The sequence below is a fragment of the Callorhinus ursinus genome, unplaced genomic scaffold (genome assembly GCF_003265705.2).
Source record: "Callorhinus ursinus isolate GAN/ISIS: 27379988/994484 unplaced genomic scaffold, GSC_fseal_2.0 scaffold30, whole genome shotgun sequence".
Classification (NCBI taxonomy): Eukaryota; Metazoa; Chordata; class Mammalia; order Carnivora; family Otariidae; genus Callorhinus; species Callorhinus ursinus.
In genome coordinates this window covers 11,030,664-11,042,287 of record NW_027397092.1, presented here as the reverse complement: position 1 = coordinate 11,042,287, position 11,624 = coordinate 11,030,664, and the positions used below count along the sequence as shown (strand labels likewise).

Below are 11,624 nucleotides of genomic sequence, written 5' to 3'. Positions count from 1 at the left end.
GTGCCCCTAGTAGTCATAGGAATTTCTAATAGAAAAAAGCAGGCTTATGCTTTTAAGATAATTTCAGTTTCAGAGTCAAAATGTTTTTAGATTTTAGATCCTCTGGGGAAAGCAGCTGTAGCTTCTCTCCTTACGGGATATTATGTTAGAGAGACCTTACTTTCCGTAGAGTTTCACTAACCCAGGAAATCAAGAAAAGCTGCTGACGTTTGAAGCTGGGAGTGATGGACTTGCATGTCAGGAGGGAGAGGAGGACCCCGGCACAGAGAGTTGTGGAGGGTTCTGGGAAAGAAGGAGTGAGGAGTGGGGTGGATCCTTCTGGTGTTAGCTTTGGGAGGTGGATGAATGGTTGTGGGAAGAACAGAAGCAAAGGAGGAGGGAGAGAATGAGCACAGTGCACGCAGAGTACGTGGAGGACATCTGTGTTGAATGGAAAAGCCCAGCCCAGGAGGTCTGCCCTGGTTGGTATTGAGAGGGTAAAGTAGCCGATTGGAAGCCAGCACCCCGTATCCCCCTACTGCCCTAGCCACCCTACACTGAACTACGTATGGCTTTGGAACAGTCACTGAAAAGTCCTTGAAGAACCACTTAACCTTTCTTCCATCCACATCCGGGCCATGTTTGCTGTAGGAAAATTTGATAAGCTTGTAACTAAACATAGAAGAAGCACTTTTTCAACCTCAACTGCCAGAAGCTCCAATTGAAATTCAAACTGGCTTAAATAAAAAAGGGGATGTATTGTTTCATATATTCATTGGCTTCAAGTATGACTTTAGTGGGCCCACATCTCTCTCCAGACCCAGTCTCCTGCCCTCTTTTGGCTCTTCTCCCCACTGTGCTGTCAGAACAAAGGGCCCCTCGAAGATCCAAGTTCACATTCACCCTATTTTAAGTTCCGTGGGAAAAATGTACCACTTCCTGATACTTGCACAGCAGGATCTAGGGTTTTATCTGGGGGGCCATGCCTGGTCACTGGGCTTACCCCCAAACAATCACGGAGGGTTGGAGATTTGGTTCTTGGATCAGACTCTCTTCACTGGTAAGCCGAGTGAGCCGAGTGTGAGCTGAGTGTGAGGAAGGATAGTTTCCCAAGGTGAAGTCAGGATGTGGATGCAGGGCAGGAGGAAACATTAATACCCATCGTATTCTTCTCTGGAGACATGACCATTAGCAGCCTGTCTCTTGGTGTGGATTACGTGGCACAAGACTCATCTGGCTACAGAATAGGCAGAACTGGGGAGCCGGTAACGTGTAGCTCCCCAGCTTCTTCCTCCCCATAGATTGCTGGTCACAAACCCTCTGTGGGGCAGGGAAAAAAAGTGGGGTGGCCAAAGTCACGTAATAGCCTTAGTGATAAGTTGAGCAACTACTTTGTGCCAGGTGCTAGTTATGTTACCTAATTTAATTCTTCCAATAGCATTATGTTTTAAGGATGGTTATGCTCATTTTAGGGATAAGAAGCATAAAGATAAAAGAAACTAAAAAGAAGTGGCTTTCTTTTTCTAGAGAGCACTCTACGGTAATCTGTGTGTATTTACTTGTATGCTGTCCGTGTCCTTCACTAGAATGTAAATTCCATGAGGGCAAGGACTTTAAAGGTCTATCGGAGTTCCCAGTGCCTGGAAGAGTGCCTGTGCAGCAGTCGGTGCTTAACAAACACTCCTTAAATATTTGGTAAAATAATGACTTTTATAGTCTCCCCAAACCTTAGAAAATTAGTGATAACCAAATACAGCAGACATTTGCAACTTTTATTGCTCATGTCATCAATTTCAAACCATTCTTGAGCTTTGCATTCTCCTTGACGTGTATCCACTTCCTGCCCACCAACCTGCAGCTCTTTTCCCAGAGCACAGAGCCTCTTCTCAAGCCAAGCAAACTTGCTGGCTAGCTGTGTGGTCACACCGCCGCAGCCCCACCTGTCCATGACACCCCTGGAAACTCCTGCCCGCTTCTGCTCTCCTCACTTATCTGACTGTGCCCCCAGAAAGAAGCACACATTGCGAAAGCCCTTAATATTGAAGTAAGATCCTGATTCCATTAAAAATGATCCTGGGGGGCCCCTGGGGGGCTCAGTTGGTTGAGTCAGTTTCAGCTCAGGTCATGGTCTTGGATCGAGCCCCAGGTCCGGCTCCGGACTCGGTGGGGAGTCTGCAGAGCGTGGGGTGTCTGCTTGTGGAATCTCTCTATCCCTCTGCCTCTGCCCCTTGACCAGCTCGCTCTTTCTCTCTCTAAAATCGATCAATGAATCTTTAAAAAAAAAATGACCCTGTGGCTGTCAAAACAGGGCTGTCCTTTGCGAAGATCAAGTAAGCTCTATCTGTGCTGGTAATGGCACAGAGAGAGACAGACAGAGAGAGAGAGAGGAAGAGAGAAATGCATTCTCTATGCAGGGAACAGAAAAACACTCACTTCAGCTTTCTGCTTTTGTTCTTCATTCATAAAGGACATACATTCTTTGTATCCGCTTTAGCACCACTAGCACAGCTATCGTGGGAAGACACAACCTTCCCTAAATGTGGGAAGGAAAGCCTGATTGCCAGGCTTCTTCTTTGACAATCAGAACACCTGGGAGAGTGACATGATTTGTGACGGGAGAGGGACGGAGCCTGAGTCAGCTGGGTAGGCCAGAGTCTGGCCTGTGTTGTGTTCTGTAACATTTAATACTGAGCTCCAGAGTACTTTGTAATCATTACCCGATCTGCACGGCCTCCCTGACAGGTAAGCAGTGCCATCCGCAATTTAGACACGAAACATTGGGGGTGATTGAAGACTCCGGGAGTGAGTTTCAGGGCTACAACCAGAAGCTTGGATGCCTTGGTTGTCGGTTTGATGCTGATGATCCTTGCTTAACACTTTTCAAGCAGCAGGTCTTAAGTGGCACTGGTCTCCAGAGGGGCGCTCTGCCAACGGGGTGTTTCTGGCCCCGCACTGGGACTGCTGATCCCGTCCGGGCAGCTGGAGGACTCCCACGCATCTTTGAAGGTCATAAGGGCCTCTGCCTCTCACTTTGTCCAAATGTCATTTGTTTGCTCGGAAAGTTAATCCTGGGGTCTCTGGTCTGTGATTCTTAGAATGCTAACTTAAGCCTTCGTATGTTGATGTTGTGTGTATGAGTGTATAAATCTGTGTATGTCTGTATGTGAATGTGCATCTGCGTGTGTGTGCGTGCATGTGCCTGTGTGTATATGTGCATGTGCGTGCGTGTATGTGCATCTGCGTGTGTGCGTGCATGTGTGTGTGTATTAATACTATCCTTGCTTTCCCTCTCCTTGTGCTTTATTGCTTACTACTTCCAAAGACAGATTGAACTTTTCTCACTGTATCATTCTGCTAGCACCCTTCTGAATACTAATAAGAGAAAATTATTTTTCCTGGGAAAAATATTGCCATGCATCCTGACATTTTTGGCAAGTCTTTTTCGACTCCTAATGGAAAGTTTTGATAAAATGAATTATCTTTTGTGCAGAGTTGTTTTCCTTTGTATTTTTCTGTGCCTACCATTCTTTCAGTTTTCTATTAAATTATTATTTTCTCTGTATTACTTTACAAGTTGTAATTGCTTTGTTATCAGAAAGACAGAGGTAGGTTCATTTTATCCTTTTATCACCTAACGTCTTGGTGAATGAATTGTAGCACTCCTCATTACCATAGCTTTGTTCTGCTCAGTTTTTAATGATAATTGCCCTTGTCATTTCTTGTAATGTAAGCTATAGAAATCTTCTGGTTAAAGAAGAGAGAGATTAAGAAGTCAGAATATATTTTCAAATGAACTGATAAAGAAATTTCATGTTTCATTTAAAAGCATTAATTAAATGACAAGGAGCTCATGAAGTGAAATAAACAAAAGATGGACAAATGACATTGTCACAGCGAGTTCAAGAAGGAAGCACATGAGCATGTGATTAACTGAGACAGAATATTATCTGCATGGGTCTGGTCATTCATACTCCCACCACCTGACTTATAGCCCTTTCCGATGCTTTTTTTTTTTCCTTTCTTATTTCTTTTTTACATGAGCGCTCCCCATCTTTGTCTTCTTTATATGCTGAATGTTTTTCTGATATTGCACTTCTGGATGATAGAACATACATTTGTGTGTTTATGTTCAGAATTGTTAACACTGAGCTTAACAAGGGGCTGAACCTGTGCAAGCCAAAAGCTCCACATTGCCCTCTTCTGTCAGGTAGGGGAATTGCCTATCAAACCAATCACGTCAAGTAAGGTGGAACCTAGGCGAGTACCTAGTGAAGGATGCAAGAGTTATGTACCTGTGTGATGGAGTTGTTCTGTGAAGTGGAGATCAAGGAGCAGTTGAGCAAGGAGCTTCTTCCTCGAGTTGATTATACGGTGAATTTCTATGGAAATTGCCTACTGTGCAAACAGAATCCAACTTTATCCATCTTTGATTTAACTCTTCTGCTACATAAAATACATCAGTCTTGCCAGTTTCTGAGCTAGTCCAGTTCCAGGACCTTACTTTGGAGAAGAGGTGGGACCCCCCCATCCTATGTTCCTTTTGCGATTTTGACCAAGGTGAGAACATACTTGGCCCGTCTAATCAAGGTAAAGTGGTAGTGTTCAAGATAAAGTGTAGTGTATTTTCTGAAAAAAGACAAGGGAAAGTATCCTAGAACTTACAAGAGCCTAGACTTGAGCACATTTGTAATTTTCTGATCCACAGTCTGCTCTGTCTAGTTACAGATGAAATTTGGCAATGCTCCTTCTAGCCTGAAGTAGATGGGTGTTTTAACTACTTCCACATTCTAAATCCTATGCAAAGTCTCTTGCCAGGACCAGGGGAAGTCATTATCTACTCAAAATGGGAAGTGTTGATAAAGTACATTATCTTTTGTGCAGTTGTTTTCCTTTGTATTTCTCTGTGTGCATCCCCCCTCCCCCAGTTTTCTATGAAATTAATTATTTTCTCTGTATTCCTTTATAGGTTGCGGTTGCTTTGTTTGTAATCGCTTTCTGCTAGAACCTGCTTCCTGGTTTTCTCCCAAGGTGTGGGGTAAACAGATCAGCTCCTTCTGAGTCAGGAAGATATTTTCATGTTGGCTCATCAGGATTCTTCTCTCATCCTCCTCACCTGTAAGTGAAGCTCCCTTGCATTCAAAACTGTGTTGACACCGTTGTGAGTGTTAGTGCTATTACGTTGAAGAACATTTACTTTTCCATCTCTAACGCATAGCATGGCGTCTCACGCATATTAGGGCCTCAAGGAATGTTTGTTGAATAAATGAATTGATGATATACTTTCTGTTACAAGGTATTTATCTGGAGTCAGATGAAAGAACTAACAGGTTAGAGCTGTGGGCCCCAGGAATTCCTGTCCTCGCACTTGACCTTTGCCCTCAAACTTGCCTGGAGCTTATTCAGGAGATGTTTCAGATTTGTTCAACTTTTTGATGATGCGTAGCAGTTCTAGCCAACATCTGGAGATAGTTCACGGTAGGGGACATGTGGACCAAGTCAGAGCCAACTTTCCCCATAGCCTGGTGGTAATAAATTACTTCCTTGCAGTAACCAGAGGCAGACTCATACTCCAGTCTGGGCCTGGTTCCTTGTTTCTGTTTCTGGTTTGAGGGATCCCTCCATCTCTGCTCATGTACAAAGCAGAGATGGTGGTTGAGCCCGCTGGTTGAACAAGACATTGGATTTCACTCTCCTGGCTCTTTGTTATGGCCCACAGCCTCCCCACTTCTTAGGTACCTTGAAGGAAGGATGATCCCAAACCACATTCCTAGAGTTTTACATCTTCAAAACTACTCCTTTTTTTTTTTTTTTCCACTGATGGGTATGCTTTTCCAGTTAATGTTTGCAGTTAGAATCTAGATATTCTGATTCCTAACCTAGTGCCATTTCCATATTATAATACTTTTGAAGATTTAGTGACTTTCAGAAATATGCGACTGACTCAGTGATATGGTGGTATTTAATTATTAATCATCCTGATACTTGATTGTATTCTATATCCAATTTCTGTCTTTTCGATAATGGCTGGAAAACTTATAAGAATTGTCTCTCTATATTTTTGCCATTTCATCCGCTTGACCTCTTCTTCCAGGCTTTTGCAATCTGGCTTTTCTATCACCTTTTGTCAGACTGTAATTGTCCTAGAAATGGATAAGCCCAGTGGTTTTCCTGAGTGCTCTTTTCCTGGATCTTTCTGCAGTCCTAGAAGCTGATGTTCACTTTTCCCTTCTGGTAGCATCAAAGACATGGCAGTCTCCAGATGATACTGTTATATTTCAGGAATTCCTTTTTAAAAAAACTTTTCAGCTATAAGACATTTCAAATATCTACAGGAGAAGCAAAAATGGTATAATAAATCCCTGTTTACCTCTCAGCCAGTTTCAATAATGGTCAACACTTTGCTGCTTTGGTTTTCTTATCTCCCCATACTTTACTTTTAAGGGTATTAAAGCAAATCTCAGACTGCATATTATTTGAATTATAAATAATTCAGCGTGTATCTCAAATGTAAAAAATCTAAAAAAAACAAAAAAAACAAAACCCTGATGGCATTAGCACATCTAAGCATTAATGATAATTCCTTAGAATTATTCAGGAATCAGTCTGAATTCAGTTCCCCTGTTCATGCCGTCTATTTTGGAATAGGAATCATTTATCTGTTAGAATTTTACTCATACTGAATCTGGCTAATTGTATCCTTGGGTGTTTTCAATATGTCCTTCCTTCTCTTCTCCAAATTTTTTGCCAAGTGGTAATTAGATCTAGAGGAGCACTCTCCCCTGGAGTACAATGCAAACTACGGATGTAATTTAAGGTATTCTAGGGGCGCCTGGGTGGCTCAGTCAGTTAAGCATCTGACTCTTGATTTTAGCTCAGGTCATGATCTCAGGGTCGTGGGATCGAGCCCCGAGTCAGGCTCTGTGCTCAGCCAAGAGTCTCCTTGAGATTCTCTCTCTCTCCCTCTCCCTCTGTCCCTGGTCCCACTCTCGCTCTCTCTCTCTTTCTTTCTAAAATAAATAAATAAATCTTTTAAAAAAAGCTATTTTAGATATTGCTAAATCCTCCCACTCCGAGGGATTGTACCATTTTTGCATTTCCTCCAGCAACATGTGAGAGCCCTGATTTCCTTAGAGCCTTGCAAACAGTACTCTCAACTGCCAGGCATGGGGTTTTCTGTCAGCCTAACCGGTGAGAAATAGCAACTTGGTGTAGTTTTAACTTTATGAGGACTGTTTGATCTTTGAGTGTGGTGTAAATGAAAGTTGCAAGTGTTTTTCCCCAGGTCCTTCCTGTGTAACCTTCTCCCCTTGGCTTTTCCTTCTTCTCCTTCCAATGTGCAGCCTTGTTTCACGGCTCTGCTGTCACATTGCTGATTATCCTCTGAGCTCATCCATCAAGAACTCAATGTGCTTCTCTTCATACTGTGAGTTCTTCAAGAGGGGGACTCAGGTTCTATTAATTTTTGTATTTCTAGCCTCTGATGAGGTGGTTAACTCATGTGGGATGTTTGATATATTGATAGTTTCAACCTCTATGCTGTGATGTACACAATTTATTTCTAACCTCTAGTTGTATATCTTGTTCATGGTGTTCTTCCCGCCAGATTTCTCCCTCTTTTTATTTTCTAGATCTGAACCAATTGAAATTTTACCTGTCTTTCAAGGCTCATCTGTGCCGTTTACTCTACAAAAGCTTTTCTGATTTCCTTAAGGTGATCTTTCCTTTCTTTGAAATCCTTTATACTTTGTATCTCTTCTGGGTCCTTGCCGTGTGACCCCTCCCCTGACTCACATCCTTTGCAGAGCCTAGTACCCAGGCTGAAAGAAAAGGATAGTTGATGAAATACACTATTCATCAAATATGAATGATGTGTTCTTTCTCTATTTTATGTAGTTGGTTTATCTTGCCTATTTAAGTTCCTTTCATAAGTTTCTTGAAGGATCATCAAATCAGACTCAAAGATGGGAAATATTTTAAGCACTCAATATCTTGTTAAAAAAATTAACTTGTTTTAAAAATAGACTATAATAATTTCAGTGTTAGTTGCAGGACTGGTGGATGTTATTTCAGAGAGGAGAACCCACAGGGCAGAGCTGGGAGAGGAATGATTTCTAGCCTAAGCTCAGACATCATTGGTAGGTCAGTAACTTCACCTAGAGAAGTCAGTCACCTGAGTAAGTTACTGCAACAGTCTGAAGATGTTTGTTTTCTTTTTCTTTTTTCCCTTTTTTGGGGGAGTGTGTGCAAAATTCATTTGCAGAATATTCAGTTACTTGATTGAATATTGAGTTAAATTGCTTGATTTATTGAACATTATTTTCATTGGGCTTTATAAGGCTCTTCATCTCAGAGCCCCACCCCATTTCTGCCTACCCTGTCAACACTTACTTGATCATATTTGACATGTGTCTTCATGTATCCATCCTTATCAAATAGATAGTGCTCTATGTGTGACTTTGGGTTTGGCCCTGTGGCTGCTTTAACCACTAAAATGAGGGAGAAGTGACCGTATACCAGATTCCAGTCTAGGCAATCAAGAGGGCTAAATGTTTTCATTTGTTTCTTGTGCTGTCATTGTCACCAAGACAAGTGTCCTGGTGGTCTTAGGAGGGGATGACTACTGTTTTCACATTGTTGGTTTTGAAACTCTTACCTTATTTCTGAAGAGATTTTGCATGTTGCCATGATGTTGGGCATCAATAAACAAAATATGACCTGGAAGCAGTATAACAGTATTCCCTGGAAATACCGTCATTACAATCATTTAGGGAATCTACTGAAAGTGCAGATCTTTTGGCTCGCCCAAACATTCTGTATCAGAAACTTTATGGTGGGGCCCAGGAATATGTGTTTTAAAAGAAATAGCCAGTGATTCCGATACATGTGGTTCTTGGATCCATTTTGAGAAATACTAATTCTGTTCTCTTCTCTATAATATAATGGGATAAATACATAAGTGTATGAAATGTATCCACCATCTATCCATCACCAATCTATGTCAAACATATTAACTTTGTTTAAAAAAAGATTCATTTATTTATTTTAGAGAGAGAAAGAGGGAGCAGGTAGGGGCACAGGCAGAGGAAGAGAGAGAATCTGAAGCAGACTCCACACTGAGTGTGGGGCCCGACACGGGGCTCGATCACACAACCCTGAGATCATGACCTGAGCTGAAACCAAGAGTTGCACACTTAACTGATTGTGCCACCCAGGTGCCCTAAACATATTAGCTTTTAAACATTCATTTAATATGTTTTAGAAAATACAAGCTTATAGCCTCATGGAGATTTAAAAATGAACTTCAAACTGACACTGTATAAGAGATGTCTTGCTTCAAGATGCCAGTTCACCAGTGATCTCGACCACTCTGTCCACAGATGAGTTTATCTGGTTTACATCTCTCTCTGTCATGGAGAACTCTTTTCTCTGGCCTTTTATCACGAACTCCCGTCACCAAACAGAGTCCACATCGATTAGTCCACTGGACATTGCTGGTATATGTGTAGGTCAGCTTGAAGACGGAGTAGATGGTGTGACTACACAGATGCTTAAGGCCCCTTGGCCCTGAGCTGTTCGTCCCATTGACTCAGTCACAGGACCCAGGGATGCCCACAGCATGGAGGCTTTCTGTTAAATGCATTTGCTATTTGGGAAGGGCTAAACTCTCCTTTCCAGTCAGTGATAGCTTTGGTTGAAATACTTTCTCAGATCTTTAGCTGGTCACCCCAGACTTGGGATAATGGGCAGTTTTGACAAAATAGGGACCAAGAAATATCAAGAATGTGGGTCATTTCATAGGACACTGTGTGTACCTGAACAAAGTGAGCAAAGGCAGGACTGACAAGAAAGGGGACTGGGTGTTCTTTTAGACCTACTTTTATTTTGCAGTTTTTTTCCTAGGAAAAAGAAGCCTTCATTTATAATGATGGTCTCTCCTATTTCTTTTAATGAATGTGTATGTTTGGCTGAGTCATGCTCGTACAGTTTTCACATGTTGAAAGCTTTTGGGCTAAGGAAGAGTCTTTAGGTGACAATTATTATTTTAATGCTAAAATTAAATAAGGAACCAGTAATTTTGCAGGGAAGCATGCCTCATTTGCATGTTGATTAAAAAGTATCTGTGAAGATTGGGGCGGGAGTTGAGCAAATAAGCTTTGTGTGTGGGTCATAATATTTTTCTTCTGGTTAGAATTGGGAAACATCCTTTGTCTATGAAGGATTTGGAGTAGTTGCAGAGAGAATTGATCATTTAAAAAATCTTACTGAATCTCAGACTGCCTCCCCAGCTTTGTTCTTATACATGCTAGTGTGTACCCAGGAGTGTGTTTACTGGGTATGTTCATGAGCTTATTTTTCTCTAAAGCTACCAACACAAAACCAAACAAAACACAAAATAAAATGGGCTTTCCCCAAACCTGTCTTCTGCTGTTATACAACATTCATTTTAGTTAGAATTAAATCTTTTGTACACGTGCCAAGGATTATTGTTGTCAGTCTCCTTCAAGCTTGGGTACACTGTGATTTGTAAGGTTTGTGTGTCTTTCCCCTTTGCACTTGGGCATTGTAATTATAATCATGCAGTATCTGACAGGAGCTGCCCAAGTCAGTTTTGAGGATTCCTTTGTGTGGTTGGAGGATATCCTGATATCCCTTGTTACTCTTTTTTTTTTTGTCACATAACAAATGTGCTTTTCCTTGTCACTTGTGATTTTTCATCCTTTTTGGTCATATCATTAATGCTATCTAGAATTCTATTTAGGACACCATTTTGCTCACAGCCATCACAAATATAATCAGGATTTTCATGTGGAAGCTGATTTGATATTTGAATCTTGCTTTTTATCCACACTGCCCATTCATTAAACAAACAAACAAACTGAGTATTCAGTTAGACCCCTGGAACACCAACTTGCTTCACTAATGTGATTTGATTGTGATTAAGGTTACAGATTCAGCGAGCCATCTCTGTCCTGGTCAGGTGCTCATCTCTATGTTTACCCAATGTTGGCTGTTTCAAGCACTTAACATCCCTTGTGAGCCATTTAAAGCTAGATGTCATTGAGAGAGGGGCACAGTTTTTCCTTTAATGATATTTTCAAATGTAACGAAAGTTGAAGCCCTTGGGCTTCTCATTTTGATGGAGAAATAGGAGATCGAATATGTTAGCTGTCTAAAAGGGGCCCTTAACCAGAGACAGCTGACTTGATCATTGTTTTTCTTTTATTGTTGTGTGAATGATGGGACGGGAAGGGGAATGGAATGGATATGTTTTAGCTCTTTTTTGACCAGAGCTTATTCAAAAGGCACTTGAACATCAGGAATTACATATAGCACTAATCGATGGGATATTGTTTGTTATTGTAATATTAGCCAGAAGTGATTTAGGTTGTGGATTATGTGCTTTCCTTTTAATAATTGGAAATTGCCTTAATGTTCTGGATCCTTTAGTTCAGGGGTGGGCAAACTGTATCCCCTGGGCCAAATACTGCCCACAACCTGTTTTGTAGATACGTTTTATTGCAACACACCCAGGCCCATTCATTTGTGTATTGTCTCTGGTAGCTTTCATGCTACAACGGCAGAGGTGAGAATGATCCACACAGCCGAAAATATTTACTCTCCGGTCCTTTATAGAGAAAGCTCGC

The 11,624-nt window shown here is 41.5% G+C and overlaps 1 long non-coding RNA gene across 1 annotated transcript in view; it reads left to right on the top strand.

Moving 5' to 3' along the window:
• The window catches only part of LOC141370283 (uncharacterized), a 165,577-nt gene extending 160,332 nt beyond the window's left edge, over window positions 1-5,245 (top strand). The window contains exon 3 of the long non-coding RNA XR_012374189.1: window positions 4,946-5,245. This is a non-coding gene — a long non-coding RNA (uncharacterized lncRNA). The remainder of the gene's footprint in view (window positions 1-4,945) is intronic.
• The last annotated feature ends 6,379 nt before the right edge of the window (window positions 5,246-11,624 follow it).